Genomic DNA, 22,797 nt, shown 5'->3' with positions numbered 1-22,797 from the left:
AAAAATTGCACGGTCAAATTTGTGGTAATTTGAATTTTAGTGAATTAAATATTGGAGTACTTAGGGGGAATTAATTTCCTGCTAAGATCAACTTAATTTCAGGAAATTTTCTCGATATCTCCATCAGGAAATTTGAAAACACGGATATATTGATGGAGATATCGAGAAAATATCAATATCGATAAAAATTGAATAAAAATTACGAAAATTGTGAAAAAAAAAACTTGGAAATTTTTACTGAACCTTTAGAGGATATTTACTTAGTCAATTGTCTATTATTTTATCACAAAAAATTGGAAGGAAATGCATGGCATGTAATAACTGAAACCTTAATTAATATTTAACTATTAGTTTATTAAGGGGAAACAACAATTTTGCCCATGGACTAAGTTATTAAAGGAAATTTGACTTTTGACGGAAGAAGAATTTGACCATTCCACTTGCACTATTAAGTAGAGTGCGACGAAAACGAGTCCGTAGACACAGAACGACTCAAATCGGGTTGTGAAATGAGCGAAGTTATGATCAAATAAGTCTAGTGGCAGAACCAGTAATTTTTGCAAAGTCAGTTTTTAAAAACCTGATCGCTCTCTCTCCTCTCACGCAGAACCACCTCTCTCTCTCCTCTGTTCAGGCCAGCCACGACCTCCGTGGCTTCCGATGAAGATTCCGGCCACATCCGGCCGCCTACGGTCACGATTTTGGATCCTTTCTCTTCGTCTCTCTCTCCTCTACACATCTATACCAAATTACAGCCCCAAATATAAGGAAATTAAAGCCAAAATCCAAGCCAAAGTGAGCCCAAAAACGGGCTGTTTCAAACAGTAAATTTCGGGGTATTTTCCGGTCATATCCGGCCGCCAAAGGTCAGGTAATTGCACCTAAAGTACTCTCCTACCTTTCCTTTGTGTTATCCTTTGAAAACCCAGCGTGAATCCATTCCAATTTCTTTGATTTCGAAACTAAAATTTTCTAGGTATTCAAGAGACAGAAAGCTTCGTTCGAGGGCTTTAGAGGTGGAATTGATCGTCGAGCCAAGGTATAAAGTTACTCCCCTTGATGTGCTTAATCTGTAGGTATGATTATTGGCAGCGGTTTGGAGTTTTCCGATCGCCGGAAAATTACTCAATGCACCCACCGGTGGTGGCGGCACGTCGGCGGGGTGCCAAGGCTGGGTTTTTGTCCTAGAATGTTCTCCATATCGTCCCGAGCACGACGGTATGCCCGGATTTCAATTTGGATACCGTTTGAGCCTCGAACGGATTTTTACATATTGTGCATTATCCGCTCATTAGTTTCAAACCGCTGGGTCGTGATCACTTTCAGATATGTTAATCTAGATCTTGCTAGGATTGTCTAGATATGACGGATTGTGAATCAGAGTCCCGGATACTCGAAATTTAACCCTAGGTTAAGGGTTTAGAATCGCTGATCAGTGATCGTGACGAATCTAACCGCTCGATCGAAACTTAGATTCACTGGACGAATGTCCTAGGATTAAAGGAACGAATGTGGCATATGAATAACTTTAAATTGATGCACGCACTTCTAGAGTCGGGTCAGGGTTTTATTTAAATATTTATACCGAGCAGCTTTTATTAATATATTTTAATATGGTATTTGAATCGTGGCACTTGGGCACCAGCTGACCACAGGAGGGACTTCCAAAGGTCCAATGAGCTCTGACCAACGTGAGCGGACTTTTGTTTTCATAAATAAATTTATGCAATTTAGTTTCAGTATTTGATCTTGGATAAGTTTTATTCAAAAAATAGTGTTTTATAAGTGAGACATGCTTTTACTATTTTGATTTGCATGCTGCCGAGTGGAATATCCTTTAGAGATATAGGGAAAGAGAATTTTAGTTAAACATCGATAAATGGCAGCAGAGTCCAGCCTTAACAGAAATTCAGCTTAGTTATTAGATCTTTCAAAAACTTTCCTTATTATTATTATTGTTATTTTCTAAGCCACCTTAGATACCCAGATATATAGATGTTGCTTTTGATATGATGATGCCTACTGACATCCAAAGTTGTCTCGGATTTTATCGCTGCCTCTGGCTTAGTCAAGATGCTTGACAATTGCCCCACGAGTGCTATGGTACCCTGACTGCAGGGAGCGAGGACGGATCAGGCTGACCAAGGTCCCCGAATCTCGCGAGGTTGCGTGCTCGGATTGACTTTGTGTCACCGAGACCGCGAGGACGTGTCACCAATGGTAATGCGAGGGGAATTGACGGATATCAGAATTGATGGTTATCGTGAATTGACGGACTATCGGAATTGATGATATCGTGAATTGGCGGAAATAAAGGGGTACACTTAGGTGGTAGTTTTAAACTGATTTCAGTACTTTTAAAGGATTAATATTGATCATGAGTATGATTGGTATATACATATAGATATATGAATGCATTGATTTCAGTACTATATAATGAAGAGAATGATTTAGTTTGCATAACCGCTTACAGTGGGGTTAGTATGTTCTGTATTTTCTAAACTTGTTTTTGGGTCCACTCACCTTTTAATGTTTTGCGCCCCGGTCTGTAGACGTACATCCGAGAGCCACCACAGGCGCTTCCCGCCTCGCCTCCTACTTGATATAGGATTCTTAGTTAACAAGTTGTTTCCTTCCTTGTAAATTGATCTCATTTAGTTGCTTTGATGTTGCCCTAGAACTTGTTTTACTGTTGGAACGTACTTATTTTTGTATACCGGCGCTTGGTGTATATATTTAAGTGCTTGTTGACAGTGTAAATTTTTGGGAATGTTCGATTTAGTGAGATTTTGTTTAATTTGGTAGAAGTCAAGACTAAGGGAAGTAAATTTTAATAAAAAGGGCAACATAGTCATTTGTGTCTGACACCTACCATGTGTCGATCATAATGTGGTTCACTGATTCCAAAGTGAAATTTGGGTCGGTCCTCAACTTTGGTATCGAGCATTAGGTTTCACTTCTGTAGACTTTCAGACTTTGTGCATTCTAGTTTTAAGGAGTATTTGTTTATTGTGACAAAAGCATAGGCCCTAAACGTGGTGGCTTCCAGAGAGGACTGCATACTGTCTCCAGTCAGGACAGATCCCAAACAGTAAGAGGAATTCATTATCCTAGCATGTGTACTTAAACCGTAGATTGCCGATGTTGGAAGTCCATTAGGGCTGCACTTGCCATTTCCACTATGCCCGAGATCCCATTTCCAGCAGACGTTAGGGATTTTGACGCAGCTCAGCTAGACTGTAGCCTAGAGATCCATCCTTGAGTTATGTTGATCAGGCTAAGAGGATTGGGGCCACTGATTTTGATGGTGTTGGTGATCCAGCAGTAGTCGAGGAGTGGCTAAAAGGATGGAGCTAATCATGGAAGTGATGAGGGTTCCCCATAATCACAGAGTGGCCCTAGCCACATTCTTTTTGGTCAGAAATGTTAGACATTGGTGGAATCGCTAAAAGGAGATATTGGGATCCGCACCATCACTTGGCAATTATTTCTGGAGCCGATTTGATAGTCAGATATCCACCAACGCTTACTGTAATTTGAAAATGGAAGAGTTTCGCAATGGAGCAGGAGCGGCGATGACTTGAGTATGAGAAAAGTTCAACGAGTTGTCTAAGTAACTGTATTCCACTAGTTGAGGATGATAGTAAGAGATGCAGATTGTTTACTGAGGTTGAAAGCTCCATTCGAGATATCGAATTAGTCACACGACTAATTTTGGTGATTTGGTGATGTCCGCTTATTAATTAAGAGCAGCGATGATGAGTCGAGCATGGGTGAACTCGTAGGAGACAGCTTAATATGGCGGTCGGTCCTAATGGGGTCATCCAAGAGAGGTATGAGCTCTGGTCATCCAGCAGGTGGCAGCTACTTTGAGGTTTTCACCTGTATTTAGTTCTAGTGGAGGTTTCAACCATAGTGGTAGTTCTAGGAACCTTTGAAGGGGTGTAGCCAGAGGTATCGGGAGATAGCAGACAATACCTCTAGTAGGGGTATTGTCGAGGCGGTTTGATTCCTGGAAATGGTTGACTTGGATGTCATTCTAGGATGGATTAAGTTAGCCGGACATATCATGCCTCGATGGATTGCTTCCAAAAGGTTGTTTTCCTCGTAGTCCTAACGACTTGAAGTGACATTTTGTGACAGTTTAGAGTGCTTACATCGGCCTCATCTCGCTTATGACGGCAAGACGCTGCTCAAAAAGGATGTTCATATTTGGCGATGTTATCGATACCCGGATAATGGATTGAGGTTAGAGGATATTCCACTGTAATGGGAATTCTCGATATATGTTCCGTGGATCTCATGTTTAACCGCATCACGCGTAGAGATTGAGTTCATTATTGAGCTGCGTTTCTGCACGGTCCTATTTCTGCACCATACAAGCGTAATGGCACCAGCAAGGGAGTTGAAGATTCACATGTGAGTTGGTGATAAGGGTTTCATTAGACATAGTTTTTCACCTTGGGGCACTTAGTGTTATTTGTTAAGAAGAATGATGGAACCATGAGGTAATGTATTGACTACGGACAGCTGAACAAGGTCACATGAAATAAGTATCCTTTGCCTCGCATTGATGATTTGTTCGACTAGTTAAAGGGTGCCAAGGTATTTCTAAGATTGATCCGAGATCTGGGCATCAACAGTTTCTTGGATTAGAGAAGAGGATGTGCCTAAGACAGCTTTTCGAACGAGATATGGGCACTATGAGTTATTGATGATGCCATTTGGGTTGACGAATGCGCCAGCTGCATTTATGGATCTCATGAACAGGGTGTTCCGACGTTACTTGGACCACTTTGTGATTGTATTCATAGACGACATTCTGGTGTATTCCAAGAGTCAGAAGGCACACATGAAATATTTGGAAATTGTGCTGAAGACTTTGAGGAAGAGGCAGTTGTATGCCAAATTCAGTAAATGCCAATTCTGGCTAGATAGAGTTAGTTTCTTGGGGCATGTAATCTATGCAGAGGGTATTTGTGTTGATCCCTAGAAGATTGAGGCAGAGTAAAAGCGCCACGACCAACCAAAGGTTACCGAGATACTGAGTTCCTTTAGCAGGTACTTTCGCGCCGTGGAAGGGTTTTCACTATAGCGCCTCTCACTCGCTTGATAAGGAAATGAGTGAAGTTTGAATGATCAGATGATTGTGAGGAGAGCTTCAATGAACTCAAGACCAAGTTGACCACCGCCTCCTAGGCTTTAGCACGTCCGATGATAACGGGAATTTTGTTATATCTACAAGGATGCATCCCAACAGGACTTGGTTGTAAAGCACGCATGGTAGGGTGATCGCTTATACTTCTAGGCAACTTAAGAAGCATGAGTTGAATTACCCTGTTCATGATTTGGAGTTAGTTGCAGTGGTTTTTGCCTTAAAGATTTGGCGACATTATCTTTATGGAGAAACTTGCCGGATTTTTATGGATCACAAAAGTTTAAAGTACTTATTCACTCAGAATGAGCTAAATTTGAGGCAAAGAAGATGGCTAGAGTTGATTAAAGATTATGATTGTACTATTGAGCATCATCCGGGAAGAGCTAATGTTGTAGCTGATGCACTCAGCAAAAATCCTCGTGATCTATAACTTATTTCGCAGGGAGATATATGCCAATTATGGTGGAGATGGAGGTAGCTGCAGTTGAGCTAAGTGTGGATGATCAGTGAGCATTGTTAGCTACTCTCTATGTGAGACCAAGACTAGTAGAGCAAATAATCGCGCCAATCCTGTGTGATCCTTTGATTTGCACATTACGATTAGAAGTGGAGAATGGTGACAAAAATGAATGTTCAGTAAGAAATGAGGGAGCCTTAATGGTGGGAACTAAGTTATATGTCCCTAATGATCAAGCCTTAAAAAGGGAAATTCTTGAGGAGGGTCATAATTCAGCTTTTGCAATGCATCCTGGAAGCACTAAGATGTATCATACCTTGAGAGAGCATTACTGGTGGCCTTTTATGAAGAAAGAGATAGCAGAATATGTCAATAAGTGCTTAAATTGCCAGCAAGTGAAAGTTTCTCAACGCAGAATAAGCATGATGGAGGATCGACATATACTTTCTGAGCATCAAACATGAAACACATGTAATCGGGAAAGATCGAAGGCAAAGAAAGCTCAGTAAGCTACCAATGGGCCGACACGCTCCACAATCTTATAAGGCCCTATATAGCGAGGACTTAGTTTTCCCGCCTTCCAAATCTCATTACGTCCTTCCAAGGTAATAACTTAGAAATACCCAATCATCAACTCTAAACTGAAGGTCTTTCCTTCTATTGTCTGCATGACTCTTTTGTCAGTCTTGGGCTGCCTTGAATCGCTTCTCTAATTATTTTCACTTGTTCTTTCGTAGTTCAACGCTCATGGACACCTCCAATTTGTTCTCACCTACTTCATCCCAATAGAATGGAGTTTTACATCTGCTTCATACAAGGCATCATATGGAGACATCTTGATACTACTGTAACTCAAGTTATTATAGGCAAATTCCATAAGTCGCAATCTCTCATCCTACCACCCGGAACTTTAATCATAGCAAAGTAAGCTCTCAACATATCTTCTAGAGTCCGGATTATCCTCCGCATCAGACCATCTGTCTGGGGTGAAATGCAGATTACTAAACCGCAATTGAGTTCCAAAAGCTTTATTTAACCTCGCCCAAAAACGGGAGGTAAACCGTGGATCTCTATTTGAAATAATAGATATTGGCACCCCATGAAGTCTCACAATCTCATCTATGAAGATCTTGGCCAACTTATTTAGGGTGTAGTTTGCTCTCACTGGTAGAAAATGAGCGGATTTAGTGAGTCGATCCACTATTACCTAAACTCCATCATGCTTATTCTATGCTCGGGGAAGCTTGAACACGAAATCCATGGTAATATGCTCCCACTTCCATTCAGGAATCGGAAGTGGTTGCAATAACCCTGATGGTTTCTGCTCAAATTTTCACTTGCTGTCGCAATTTAAACACTTATTAACATATTCTGCTATCTCTTTCTTCATAAAAGGCCACCAGTAATGCTCTCTCAAGGTATGATACATCTTAGTACTTCCAGGATGCATTGTAAAAGTTGAATTATGAGCCTCCTCAAGAATTTCCCTTTTTAAGGCTTGATCATTAGGGACATATAACCCGGTTCCCACCATTAAGGCTCCTCATTTCTTACTCAATCACCATTTCGCACCATTCTCCACTTCTAATCATAATGTGCAAATCAACGGATCCTAGGATTGGGCGGCGATTATTCGCTCCACTAGTACTGGTCTCACATGGAGAGTAGCTAACAATGCTCCCTGATCATCCACACTTAGCTCAACTCTGAGCTTCCTCATCTCCATCATAATTGGCACATATCTCCTTCTGAAATAAGCTATAGATCCTAAGGATTTTCTGCTGGGTGCATCAGCTACAACATTAGCTCTTCCCGGATGATGCTCAATAGTACAATCAAAATCTTTAATCAACTCTAGCCATCTTCTTTGCCTCAAATTTAGCTCATTCTGAGTGAATAAGTACTTTAAACTTTTGTGATCCATAAAAATCCGGCAAGTTTCTCCACAAAGATCGTGTCGCCAAATCTTCAAGGCAAAAACCACTGCAGCTAACTCCAAATCATGAACAGGGTAATTCAACTCATTCTTCTTAAGTTGCCTAAGCGATCACCCTACCATGTCGCAGACAGTTAGCACACAACCAAGTCCTCGCTGGGATGCATCATCAGAGATAACGGCTCACGTTATCATCCGAAGTGCAAAACCAGAGCGTTGTCAACTTGGTCTTGAGTTCATTGAAGCTCTACTCACAATCATCTGACCATTCAAACTTCACTCCTTTCCTTATCAAACGAAAGAGGCGCCGCTATAGCGTAAAACCCTTCCACAAGCGATGATAGTACCCGCAACCCAAGGAAACTCCGATCTCAAGAAATCTGGTTGGTCGTGGCCAGTTCACTATCGCCTCAATCTTTGGGGATCAACACAAATACTTTTTGCAGAGATTACATGCCCCAAGAAACTAACTCTATCTAGCCAGACTGGCATTTACCAATTTGGCATACAACTGCGCCTCCTCTCAAAGTCTTCAGACAATTTCCAAATGTTTCATGTGTGCCTTCACTTTTTGGAATACACTGAATGTCGTCTATGAATACAATCACAAAGCGGTCAAGTAACGCCTAACACCTCGTTCATGAGATCCATAATGTACCGGCGATTCACAACCCAATGGCATCACTAAGAACTCATAGTGCCCATATCTCGCTCAAAAGTCGCCTTAGGCACATCCTTCTCGTAATCCAAACTGATGATGCCTGTGATCTCGATCAATCTTAGAGAATACCTTGGCACCTTTAACTAGTCGAACAAATCATCAATGCGAGGCAAAGGATACTTATTTCGCACTGTGACCTTGTTCAACTGTCTGTAGTCAATACATATCCTCATGGTTCCATCTTTCTTCTTAACAAATAACACTAGAGCGCCCCAAGGTGAAAAACTATGTCTAATGAAACCCTTATCCACTAGCTCCTGTAACTGAATCTTCAACTCCTTAGATGTGCTGGTGTCATTCTGTATGGTGCTTGAGAAATAGGATTCGTACTCGGAACGAGCTCAATAGTGAACTCAATCTCTCCGTGAGGCGGTAAACCTTGAAGATCCACCGGAACATATCTGGAAATTCCCGTACAACTGGAATATCTTTCGACCTTAATCCATTATCCCGGGTATCGATAACATGCGCCAAATATCCGAACATCCTTTTCTGAGCAACTGCTCTTGCCGTCATAATCAGATGAGGCACGATGTAAGCACTCTACGCTTGTCACAAAATGTCACTGTGTCGTCCGACTATGGAAAATAACCTTTTTCGAAGCACCCATCGAGGCATGATGTTTGGCTAACTAATCCATCCCTAGAATGACATCCAAGTCAACCATTTCCAAGGAATCAAATCGCTTCCACAAGAATACCCCTACTAGAAATTGTCCGAGTCGCCTCCCAAAGACTGCTACACCCCTTCCAGAGCGGTTCCTAGAACTGCCACTCTAGTTGGAACCTCCACTAGAACTAAATTCGCTTTGAAATCTCAGAATCGCGGCCACTAGATGACCCGAGCTATAACTACTCTCTTGGATGACCCCCCGATCGGGATTGCGGGCCATATCAAATCGTCTCCTACGCAGGTTTACCCCGGCTCGACCATCATCCGTCTGCTTCTATTAGTAGCAGACATCACCAAAATTAGTCAGCCGACTAATTACGATATCTCGAATAGAGGCCTTCAACCTCTAGTAAACATCTCGCATCGCTCCTCGCTCCAAATGCAGAAACTCTTCCATTTTCAAATTCTCGTAAGCCAAAGGATATTCGAATATCAAATGCAACTGAAATAATTGCTAAGTGATGACCGACGATCCCAATATCTCCTTTAACTGATTCCCACCAATGTCTAACATTTCGACCAAAAAGAATGTGCTAGAGGCACTGTGATCTCGGGAACCTCATCACTTCCATGATTCGCTTCATCCTTTTAGCCACTCTCGCTCACCGCCGATCACTAACACCATCAAAATCGTGGTCCCAACTCCTCTAGCCCGATCAACATAACACAAGGAGGATCTCTAGGCTACTTGGTCCAGCTCAAGCAGAGCCTCAAGGCCAACATCCCTAATCACTGGAAATAGGAATCTCGGCATAGTGGAAATGGCAAGTGCAGCCCCTAATGGACTTCCAACATTCAACATCAGCTTTACTGGTTTAAGTACTGTGGCTGGGATAATGAATTCTCTTACTCGATTTGGGATTCGTCCCGACCCGGACGATCGTGGTCCTCTACTGGCCACCACGCTTAGGGCCCATACTTATCTGTCTACAAGAAACAAATACTCCTTAAAACTCGAATGCACAAAGTGAGTCTGGTGTAGTGAAACCTAATGCTCGATTTAATGGATAGACTCACCAAATTCTATTTTGACTGAGTTTAATTGAGCGCCATATGATCGACACAGTAGGTGCCGAGCATAAATGACTCGCTGTTCTTTTTGTTGGTAAAATTTAACTTCTTTGGTCCTGATCTTCTACCAAAATTCGTTGTAGTCTTCCCTCGCAAATCAACGCCCAAAATTTATTACATGTCAACAAGCATTTAAATATATACACAATCGCAAGATGTTATATAAGTGCGTCCAACAAGAAAACAAGTTCTAGGACAACATCGAGCAACTAAATGTATCAATTTACAAGGAAGGAAATAACTTGTTAACCAAGAATCCCTACATGAAATCGAGGGAGAGCGGGAAGCGGAGCAACTGCCCCGTGGTGGCTCTCGGTGTACGTCTATAGTCCGGAGGCGCAAAACATTAAAAGGTGAGTGGACCCAAAAACAAAGTTTAGAAAATACATAAGAACATACTAACCCTACTGTAAAAACGGTCATGCAAAACTAAATCATTCTCTTCATTATATAGTACTGAAATCAATGCATATATATATATATATATACCAATCATACTCATGATCAATATTAATCATTTAAAAGTACTGAAATCAGTTTAAAACTACCACCTAAGTGTACCCTTTATTTCCACACCTCGATAGTCCGCCAATTCTGATAACCATCAATTCCTCGATATCCGCTAATTCCCTCGCATTACACTTGGTGACACGTCCTCGTAGGTCTCGGTGACACAAAGTCAATCCCGTGATGGCAACCTCGCAGGATTGAGGGGACCTTGGTCAACCTCGATCCGCGTCCTCGCTCCACACGAGTCCGGGTACCATAGAACTCGGAGGGCAACCGCTCAAGCATGCCGACTAAACCAAGGCAATCGATAAAATCCGAGAGCAACCGGATGTCCGTGGACATCATCATATCCGAAAGCAACATCTGTATATCTGGGTACCTAAGGTGGCTTAGAAAATAATAATAAGCAAAGTTTTTGAAAGATCTCGATAAATAATCAATTTCATACGGGTGGACTCTATCGCCATTTATCCGATATTTAACTAAAATTCTCTTTCTCTATATCTCTAAAGGATATTCCACTCAGCAGCATGCAAATTAAAATATTTAAAAGCATGTCTCACTTATAAAACACTATTCTTTGAATAAAACTTATCCAAGATCAAATACTGAAACTAAATTGCATAAATTTATTTATGAAAACAAAGAGTCCACTCACAGTTGGTCCGAGCTCGCTGGACCTTTGGAAGGTCCCTCCCGCGGTCAACCGTGTCCGAGTGCTCGATTCAAATACTCATATTAAAATATATTAATGAAACTGCTTCGTATAAATATTTAAATAAAACCCTGACCCCCAGCTTCTAGAAGTGCATGCATCAATTTAAAGTTATTCATATGCCCACATTACGTTCCTTTAATCCTAAGACATTCGTCCCGTGAATCTGGTTTCGATCGGACGGTTAGATTTGGCTACGATCACACGATCGACGATTCTAAACCCTTAACTTAGGGTTCACAATTTCGGAGTATTCGGGACTCCGATTCACGATCCGTCGAATCCTATACAATCCTAGCAAAGTCTAGATTAACATATCTTCAAAGTGATCACGACCCAACGGTTCGAAACTATTGAACCCGGATAACGCACAATATGTAAAATTCGCTCGAGGCTCAAACGGTATCCAAATTGAAATCCGAGCATACCATCGTGCTCGGACGATATATGGAGAACATTCTAGGACAAAAACTCAGCCTTGGCACCCGCCGACGCTACGCCACCATCGGGGTGCATTGAGTAATTTTTCGCGCGATCGAAAACTCCAAACCGCCAGCCAATAATCATACCTACGGATTAAGCACATCAAGGGGAGTAACTTTATACCTTGGCTGATCGACGATCAATTCCACCTCTAAAGCCCTCGAACGAAGCTTTCTGTCTCTTGAAAATCTAGAAAATTTTAGTTTCAAAATCAAAGAAATTGGAATGGATTCACGCTGGGTTTTCAAAGGATAACACAAAGGAAAGGTAGGAGAGTACTTTAGGTACAATTACTGACCTTTGGCAAATTGCGGAGATGACCGAAAATACCCCGAAATTACTGTTTGAAATAGCTCGTTTTTGGGCTCCATTTGGCTTGGATTTTGGCTTTAATTTCCTTAGATTTGGGGCTGCAATTTGGTATATATGTGTATAGGAGAGAGAGACGAAGAGAAGGGATCCAAAATCGTGGCCGTAGCGGCCGGATGTGGCTGGAATTCATCGAAGCCACGAGGTCGTGGTGGCCGGGCTTGAAAGTAGAGAGAGAGAGAGGTGGTTCTCGTGAGAGGAGAGAGAGTTACGTGTTTAAAACTGACTTTGCAAAATTACTGCTTCGCCACTAGACTTCCTTTGATCATAACTTCTTCACACAACTCCGATTTGAGTCCATTCCATGTCTACGACTGCTTCATCGCGCTCTATGCAACAATGGAAGTGGAATGGTCAAATTCTTCTTCCATCAACAGTCAACTTTCCTTTAATAACTTAGTCCAAGGGAAAATTGTTGTTTCCCCTTAATAAACTAATAGTTAAATATTAATTAAGGTTTGAGTTATTACATGATTGGTATATATATATATATAGATATATGAATGCATTGATTTCAGTACTATATAATGAAGAGAATGATTTAGTTTTGCATAACCATTTTTACAGTGGGGTTAGTATGTTCTTATGTATTTTCTAAACTTTGTTTTTGGGTCAACTCACCTTTTTAATGTTTTGCGCCCCTAGGCTATAGACGTACATCCGAGAGCCACCACCGGGCAGTTCCCGCCCCGCTCCTCAACCTCAATTTCATGTAGGATTCTTGCAACAATGTTGTTTTCCCTTGTAAATTGATCTGCTTAGTTGCTCGATGTTGCCCTAGAACTTGTTTTATCATGGAACGTATTTATTTTTGTATACCGCACTGGTGTATATATTTAAGTGCTTGTTGACAAAATTTTTGGGAACATTCGATTTAGGGGTACTCCGAATTTTTGGTAGAAGTCAAGACTTAAGGAAAGTTAAATTTTTAATAAAAAGGGCAACAGGGTCATTTGTGCTCGGCACCTACCAGTGTCGATCACGCACAGTGGTTCGCCTCGAATTCCAAAGTGAATTTGGTCGGGTCCTGCTATGGCAAGGTGGTTTGAGTGATTTAAGTTGATTATGTAACGACCTAAGAAACACTGTGATTTTAGAAAATATGTAGTAATTATTGAAAGAAAATTAAACACACCAAAAATTTTTAGTTATAATAATTTGCTACAATGTATTACATATGATAAAATATATGAGCTTGACCAAAAAAACAAAGATAAAATGTATGAGTAACTTAGTACCACATAGAAAGAATTCCTTTTAAAGTTCAAACTTAGTATCACATATAATGAACAATATTAAAACTTGAAGTGAATAATAATACAACTCCATAATATATAACAAACAAAAAAAATACAACTCCATAATAAAATAATAAATAACATTAAATATATGCCTAAATTTATCCTTAGGGAATATTTTTAATATGGAAATTTATCCTAGATAATATTAGCTTGCAGACATTTTAAAGTTCTTATAAATAATACATGTTGAAGATATAATCACAAATGCATCTGCAATGAGTTGGATAAGGCATAGTGGTTGATTGAGAAATGGAGGGGTTCGATTCCCTCTGTGCGCAAAAGCAAAACTTTTCTGTTGGAAGCCGTGAGCACTAAGTTGGAAGCTCCGTTTGAGCAGCTTGTGGATTGGCTCGAGCCGCCGGTGAGCACCATAGTTGCTGATCCGTACGTTGTTTGGGCTTGTTCGGTTCGGGAACCGAAGGAATATTCTGGTGGCTGCGCTTTTGCCTATGTCGGCAACACCCAAGCTTGTATCAGCGACTCCAGCTCCTAGCACATTAGAGCAACCAATCAGTTTAGTTTCTCCAAATCTTGATGCGTCTCTAAGATCAAACACATAGCAATCATTGGAATTGACTGATCTCAAGTAGCCTGTTGGATTTGTGGTCCAACTCAAAAACCCATCAGGTCCTTAGTTCGAGACTGGCAGAAAGAGGAGAAGAAGAAGGAAGAGATAGTGTTTTTCACTTTGGTGTTGAGCAAACCCACCGAAAGGATAAAGGCCTGTTTAGTATTCAACTTGAATCCAACTTTTTCAGTTTTTTTCTAACAACCCACAAGTTCTCAAATTTTTAAGATTTGAAAACAGTTTTCAAGTTGCATACCAAATAAATTTTTGAATCTTAAAAATAGATTTAAGAACTCTTAGTTTTTAAGAAAAATTAAAGTTTTTGAATTTCCTATTTGAATAGGATACCAAACGCCCCCTAAGCTTCCCTTCATCTTTTCAATTATTTCATTATTATTCTTTATTATTTAATTTCAATATTAAGTGCAGTGCAGGTGTGTGCTGGTGGCAGGTGGAAAAGGGAAGCATGATAATCATGCACTAGTTTCTTTACGCATAATTACATATATTATTTAATTCCATCATATAATATTATTATAGTATGATTTTTAATGCATACATGTTATTTCATATAAGGCCCACGTAAACTTTAATGGGCTATGATAATATACTATTATATTATATTATTTGATCGCGGTGTTGATAAGAACTTACCAATAATTGCCTTTACTTTATCCATATATTCACCTCCTATCTTTTTAGTGGTGGTTTTATCCTCACATTTATTTTATTTACTATATGGTGTAGGTTCATTACCCATATAATTTATTTACTGTATGGTGTAAGTTTATTACCCATACGACACAATTTATTTGTTGTATGGTGTAGGTTTATTATCCATACAACATTATTTATTTAAACGTGTGGTGCGGGTTTATCGTCCACACAATTGTTTTTACTTGTTATTTAAAAGTATGGAGTAGAATTAGTGCCCATACAAGCACATTTATTTTATCGCACATTTACTTTATTATTTAAAGTATGGTGCAGGATTAACGTTCATACATGAGGCAATTTAATTTATGAATTTATTTTACCGCACATTTACATTTATTTAAAGTATGGTGCGGGATTATCGTCCATACCATTAATTTATTTACAAGCAATTTATTTTATTGATTAATTGTGTAGTATGATGAGTTTTTATAGTATACAGATCAAGACAAGAAGTTCCTTGATCCTCATCATACAACTACATTAAGACTTGAAAATCCGTGATGATGATATTGATATGAGAGCTGGTAGTCTCTCCGGTACTATATTTGTAAACAAGTGATCGGACTGGAAGATGCTTGATCCTTGACATGTTAATAAGGACTTAGAGTTCCTTGATGATGTAACAAGTATTGGTAATATGTCGTACACATGAATAATAACTGCTATACTGGCAAATGTACCATACACATGAATAGATACGTATTCATGACCTGATGAATAGTATTGTATACATGAATAGTGACATATACATAAATATTAACCATTTTGGGTAAACCGTCACTATATACAAAAGGGAACCTGTAGTTCCTTAAACTCATGGATGAGCAATTAAATGAGATACCAGAAGTTCCTTAAAATATGAACAATTATGTAAGGACTTGAAGTCCCGAAATATGTACAGAAAATTGTAAAAATGTCCATACCATGAGTATATGTGATTTTGGCCTGAAGTTCAAACTCTAACAGTGTGGAGAACCTGAAGTTCCAACAATTAAATGGACAACCCTTGAGGTATTATTGCAAATTGTGGTACGCCACATATTTCTTTGGCATGAGAGATGATGAATTTAATAAAGTTCGATTCTGTTGTAATCAACACCTCAAGGAAGAAATATATTTTGTGAATTCTGGTTGTTAAGAATACACCGTGAAATGGATAATATCAGGATAAACCTCAAAGGATGAATTGAGGCTCCCCACATATTTTGTTGTATTATATGATGGGCGGAAGCCCACAGATCCAAATATATGAGAAATCCCGAACCTAAAGTTTTGCGTATATAGTAGTTAATGCTCTTCACTACTATGTTGCGATATTATCATGATTTTTACTCAAATTATATTTCATGTCCATTTAAACAGGGCAAATAAATTCTGAGGTCGTGTTTAGCCCCTACGTCCAGAAGTTCCGGGCTCACTTGAGTTGAAATATGTAATTTGAGAGATTTGATATGGTTACTTGAACCTATAAGGCACAAGGTTCCAAACCGTCATTTTGAAAAGACGTAAAAACCACCGGTGCAAGTTTAAGAATTTGCGCAATTATTATAATAGGAAAGAAGGCATACAACATATAGATTTTTCCACCTGCAAGGAAAGGCAGGCTTTGTAAAATCTATAAAATTACATTATGTTATGGAAGCCTCTGAAGGAAGAGGACAACACCTCTTAAGCTTAGCCATGAGCCTCTCATGGTCTCCCATAATCTTTTCATTGGAAATCTGCAGCATGTCAAGCCTTGTATTTATCTAACTCCAGAAGAAATATGTTGAGTTTCAAAGATATACGTTTGAATGGCTACCATGTTGAAACAAAGAATGAGAACAACATGAAATATCTTTGCATTACCTCCAGTGATACCCAAAAGCATATCTTTGGAGAAGCTTTATGCGCTCTTATCAGGGTTGTACTATACAACCATATGAACAATTGAGGCACATAGTGTCGTGGACCAGAAGTCCATTTGACTCAAATGCTTTTAAGCTTTAGCATGACCGGTTGGGTCATCCTGGATCCACCATGATGCATAGGATCATCACCAACTCTAAAGGACATCCCTTACTGACAAAACACATTATGGTATCAAGTGATAGCTTTTGCCAAGCTTGTTCACAAGGGAAGTTGGTGATCAGACCATCACAACCAAAGGTTGATGTTGAGTCCCCATCATTTTTGCAAAGAATTCAAGGGGACATTTGTGTGCCTATTCATCCTCCCTGTGGACCATTTTGGTACTTTATGGTCTTAGTGGATGCATCTACCAGACGGTTGCAAGTTTGCCTTTTGTCCACTCAAAATATGGCATTTGCTAGGCTCTTGGCTCAAATGATTAAATTACGAGCCCAATTCCCAGATTATCCTATTAAGTCAATCAGACTTGATAATGCTGGTGAATTTACATCTCAAACTTTTGATGACTACTGCATGTCACTAGGCATTGACATTGAACATCCTATTCCCCATGTTCATACTCATAATGGCTTAGCAGAAGCTTTAATTAAACGTCTTCAATTGAAAACAAAGTTGCCAGTTTCTACTTGGGGATATGCCATTTTACATGCAACGTCACTGGTGCGGTTGAGGCCCATATCCAACAATCAATATTCTCCAATACAACTTGTGTTGGGTAATAAACTAAACATTTCCCATTTAAGAGCTTTTGGTTGTGCAGTATATGTGCCTATTGCTCCACCGCAACGTACTAAGATGGGCCCTCAATGTAGATTGAGAATTTATGTTGGTTTTGATTTACCATCTATCATCAGATATCTGGAGTCCCTAATGGGTGGTATCTTTATTGCACGGTTTGCTGATTGTCATTTTGATGAGACAATCTTCCCACCATTAGGGGAAGAAAAATCTGTTTCTAAATAACAACAAGGAAAACTCATTCCTGAAGAACGCCATGCAAAGGATCATTCCAGAAGAAGGACATGCATTATATATCGTTCCAGAAGAATGACTTGTATTATGACCATTCCAGAAGGATGGCTTGCATCATTCAGATATGTATTCATGATACACTGCATAGATTAAAGTCCCATAAAACTGAACATGGGTATAGCAGTGATCAATATGATGCACGCCTACTGTGTAGCAAATGATATGGATTGAAGTCCCTGAAGGACAATCCTTTAACATGTCAATATTGATACGGTGCACGCCTAATGCATAGCAAATTATATGGGTTCAAGTCCCAGAAATTAATTGACATGTATGTATTAATCTATGGCATGCCTGCAGCATGACAGATGTTCTAAATGTTCCAACTCCCTAAATGGAGATTATCCACGCCCTACTGTAAAATAACGCTCCATTGGAGGTTATGATCCACATTCTCACATAATTCATCTTATAAGAGATGTTTGTCTAGAAAGAGACAATAAAAGCCCCCTAAAGTGGCTTGGGTATCCAAAAGCAAAGAAATGCTTATAATTGATGCATGTGCATGCACATGAGAATGGTGGGATCATGAATTGATGAATGACAATTTTTAGTTTTGGAGTAGCTACTCAAATCATCAATGGGCTGTGTTGATTGGAACCACGTTCAATTATTAAATGTCGACAATATCATTAGCCAAAATGGAATGAGGCAATTCCATTACAGATGAGAATGAACGTGAAAGAACAAACCCATAGTACGAACCCCAAAGATGTTATCTTGAAAGTTATACTTGGGTGTTCGGAATAAAAAGGGAATATACCCACCTTGTATGACACAATGTTTCTGGCAGAAACAAGAAATGTTGGGTTTCTCCATATTTACAGATGCAATTGTGCCTTCTTCTTGCACATTTACGGAGACCAACATGTTATCTTTAAGGGTTATTAAATGCACGGAGCATAATATATGAAGCAATTCCTTAAAGATGTATAAATAGCTAGGTTAAAGCTATATAATGTGTCATAAAGTTTAATCCCTTTAAACAAAATCCTTGAAAGGAATGCAATTGCATAAAGCAAGTCCCTGAAGGGCATGTGCTTGAAGCACAAAAATCTGTACTCAATACTAATATGCATAAATTGCCTCAGTGATTACATTAATTATGATATGGTTGCAACACATTACAACTCCTAAAGAGTTGATAATTGATTAAAACTCCTGAAGAGTTCAAGAAATATTTGTCTCGACCTGAAGATTGAGCGTTATGCCAACGAGATTTTTGCGTATACTAAGAAAGTATTGAAGCATTTTTATGTGGATTATCCGTTGGGCACTTAAATAATGTTTCGGGAGTATACTGGAACAGATATTATATTTTCCAGATAGAGCTCAACTCCATCACCACCACTTTGGGATGATGTGAGGCATATTTGATGCTATCTCCGCATAACACCATATACGGACTCTGGAAATTTCAATGGCCGCTTATTGGAGAAAGTTAGTCATGAAGATTTCAGGGGGAGATATTCTTCGGGAGGAGCATCCAACAATATTACAAGATTGACTCACAGAATGTGAAACCCCGTATTTATAATAGTATATATAATTTGAAGAATTAATATTTTGCCATTTAATTTATATATTATATTATATTGTATATGTGTGTATTACATAAATATCATATTCTATTATATATATGTGTATAACTTATATATATATATATATGTATATTATATATATCTTTTGCTAATAGGTGGCTTCATTAGTAAATGGATTCTTGAATGGGTAGTTAGGTGTCAACAAGGCATGCTAGTAGCCTTGTCAACTCACCATGAAGAAATTAGAATAGGATTTAATCACCACAACGTGTCTTCCTAGCAATTCTTTCTTATCTATTGTTGACTTGGAATGCAAGGCCTTATTGATATATTACTTGGAGATTAAGTTCTTACATAAATTTGATATTATCATGTACTGTAGCTACCGTCTTCACCACACTATATATAGACCATTCCATTCCTTTGTTTTTCATTCTCATTTCAGCATTTGTAAGTTTGTATGAAGAGAAGAATAAGAGAGAGAGAGAGAGAGAGAGAGAGATGGTGAAATTCTTGGAAGAGATATAAGGCTTAGCTTGTATTTTCTTAAATTGGAGCAATGCTTTGGAATCGAGGTAGGGATTTCTTGAGGGTCTTTACGAAGATTGATCTAATTAAATTTCGTGAGCTCTATATTTTGTGTGCTATTATAATGGGTGTTCTTGATATTGTATAATGTTCTTGATATACTATATTTACGTATTGTGAACTATTTGAATAATGTTGGCATAATTCTGTCATGTCAATGTAATTGGTTGGAGTTGTTGGGTGAAGAAGATAATAATGGAAAAGAGGGTAATGAGAATGGTCTTTTGTGTAGTTGAGTCTAACTCTTGGCAGGTACCAGGTCTCAGGGATCCCACAGTGCACATGGTTTTTATTGGGTGATTCGGGACTGGCGAAAGGGAGTTAGACAAGATGACTAACAAAGGAATTATGGGATGATTGAAATGGGTGTTAGTTCATATAAATGGGCATTCGGGACCAAGTGGTATAAGCATGGTATGGGACGTGCAGGTCTGCTTGTCCAGTTATATGAATTAACGGGAATAGAATTGAAGAGCATTCATGCATTATTATCAGTATTATTATTATTAACGTGATATTTGGTTATGTGAATGCATATCACCTAATTTAATTATATCAATCTATTGTGGTAAGGTCTCATGTCCCTACTGAGCTGTGGTTGCTCATCCTTCACCCTGTTTAAATTTTCAGATGAATTAGTGGGCAAGAAAAGGAATAAACCAGTTGAGGCTGAATTAGATGAGAGTGTTAGAGCTTTATTTATTGTAAAGTTGTAAGATTTTGGATGTATTTTTATAAGAGAAGTTTATTTTAAACCCATGTTTGGTTTCTTTTTATTTTATTCTACTTTTATTTTCTCATGCCAGCGGGTGTGATTTCCTACCCAGGAGGCGTGACAAGCAGTCACCATTGATATTTAGAAAGATGATCAACAATATGGCTTAAGATATTTTGCCAAGCATCGAGAGGCGTGCTTAATAAAGACCTTCATACACTGTACTCTTTTTCCTTCGTCCAGGTTTTTATCCCACTGAGTTTTTCCTGACAAGGTTTTAATGTCGCACGCGTGTTAATATACACAGAATTTTATGTTACAAATGGTTATGTACTCTTTTTCCCTTCGACTAGTTTTTTGTCTCATTGGATTTTTACTGGCAAGGTATTTAACAAGGCATATTCCATACCATTTGTGGTCTCCAAGGGGGAGTGTTGTAAAGTCTTGAATGGAGCCCACACATTTGGAATTAATGAAGAACATCATGATGAAAGTATTGTGGAAGTGGAATCCACATATTGGAAGATGTCATTGCACATTGACGGGAAGCCAACAGACTTTGCCTATAAGTGGGCTTCCTCCCTTCGTTGTAATAGACAGAAAATAACTCAATGAAAACATCAAACTTCTATGCTTTCTCTAATTCTCTCTCTAATTTCTTTTTAGTTTTATAATTTTCAGTATTTTTCAGTTTCATTAATATCGCGATATGCACCCAAGTCACTAATCACTTAAGTCAATATTCATCCAACTTCACTGTTCACTATTCATTTGAGGCTAAACCTTTTTATTTTTATGGTTATAAAAGGTTCAATTTTTAAATATTCTACACACAAGTGAATTGAAATTGTTGATGCTCTTTTTCGGAGAGGGTCAACTTAGAGATAGGGGTTTGTCTTTAACAAGAGAAGGGCCTGGGCCTTTAGTAAAAGGCTAGCTGCGAACATCAGAGGAGCGTTCGTTAAGCCGGACACCGGTGTGGTCTTGGCCGAAAACTCTCCGATCGCTGAGTCACTAGGTGTAGTGACTATTGTAAAGTGCAGATAATAGTGGAAGAGAAATTTACCCTTTTCTTGGTTCTTATTCCCCATTTATAAGAAGTAAAAGTAGGAGGTTTGCACAAAAGTTCGATGTGGGACTTTGTTGCAAGTTCTTCGTTGATAATGACACGTGTCTCACATGTTTTAGGTTTGTGATTCGAGCTTGGCGGTGGTTGTCCCCTCGGAAGAGCATCTCCCTATGGCAGGGAGGAAGACATGTCTACCTTGGTGTTCAATCACGCTTGGTTAATTATGGTGTAAACAGTAGTCCCCCAAGTTGTCAATCAAGAAGTGGCTTCTGGTTTGGGAACTTGTGAAGAGGTTGTGTAATTCAACCAAGCGTGTCAGCATGGCGGGTGCCGAAGGTAGTCCCCTAGTCCCCAAGTTTGAAAACTAGAAGACACCCTTTTTTTTTGTTGTTCTAGGTGCGAAGGTGACTTGCGAAGATAGCCTTCGAAGGTGGGTATGGCGTCACACGGGTACCTTCGAAGGAAGGTGTAGCGTCATCAAGTGATCCGTCAAGCTTGGAAGGAGCCTTCGAAGAAGGTGCGACGTCATCATGCTTCCGAAGGGAAGGTGTGGCGTCATCATGAGGATCCTTCCAAGCTTGGAAGGCCTTCCGAAGGGAAGGTGTGGCGTCATCACGAGTATCGCTTAAGCCGGAAGGAGTTCCGAAGGGAAGTGGCGTCATCATGCCTTCCGAAGGAAGGTGTGGCGTCGCCCGCGAAGAATCCTTCCAAGCGGAAGGAGCCTTCCGAAGGGAAGGTGTGGCGTCATCATGCTGCCAGAAGGGAAGGTATGACGTCAACACGAGTCTCCTTCAAAGCCGGAAGGAGCCTTACGAAGAAGTGTAGCGTCATCATGCCTTCCGAAAAGGTGACATCAAGCGTGTCGCGAGGTCCTTCCAAGCGGAGGAGCACACCGAAGGAAGTGTGGCGTCATCATGCCTTCGAAGGAAGGTGTAGCGTCGGCGAGAAATCCTTCCAGAGCGAAGGGAGCCTTGAAGGGAAGGTGTGGCGTCATCATGCCGAGAGGGAAGGTGTGGCCGGCGTGACGCGAATCCTTCCAAGCGGAAGAGCCTTCAGGAAGGTGTAGCGTCATCATGCCTTCGAAGGGAAGGTGTGGCGTCACCGCGTGTCGCGAAGAGGTCGCTAAGCAAGCCTTCGAAGGGAAGGTAACAGTGTCATCGATGCCATGTGGCGATGGTATAAAGCGTCGGCGTGGAAATCGAGCGTCCATCGGTATGATGAGTTGTGCTTGGAGCAAGAATCGAAGGGTCCTAGTATTCCTTT

General features: G+C 39.8%; 1 long non-coding RNA gene and 1 pseudogene across 2 annotated transcripts in view; both read left to right on the top strand.

Moving 5' to 3' along the window:
- The first annotated feature begins 616 nt into the window (after positions 1 to 616).
- Positions 617 to 12,780, top strand: LOC148915648 (uncharacterized). The gene is made up of 3 exons (XR_016122151.1): positions 617 to 871; positions 977 to 1,039; positions 12,738 to 12,780. It is a non-coding gene; the product is annotated as an uncharacterized LOC148915648 (long non-coding RNA).
- A 9,586-nt stretch (positions 12,781 to 22,366) lies between these two features.
- Positions 22,367 to 22,797, top strand: part of LOC148915647 (uncharacterized) — a 13,647-nt pseudogene continuing 13,216 nt past the window's right edge. The window contains exon 1 of the transcript XR_016122296.1: positions 22,367 to 22,544. The product of XR_016122296.1 is annotated as an uncharacterized LOC148915647 (transcript). The remainder of the gene's footprint in view (positions 22,545 to 22,797) is intronic.

This window comes from Prunus mume, linkage group LG7 (genome assembly GCF_029339155.1).
Source record: "Prunus mume cultivar Tortuosa linkage group LG7, ASM2933915v1, whole genome shotgun sequence".
Lineage (NCBI taxonomy): Eukaryota > Viridiplantae > Streptophyta > Magnoliopsida > Rosales > Rosaceae > Prunus > Prunus mume.
The sequence above is the reverse complement of the archived record's forward strand: the minus strand, read 5'-3'. Positions and strand labels throughout refer to the sequence as shown.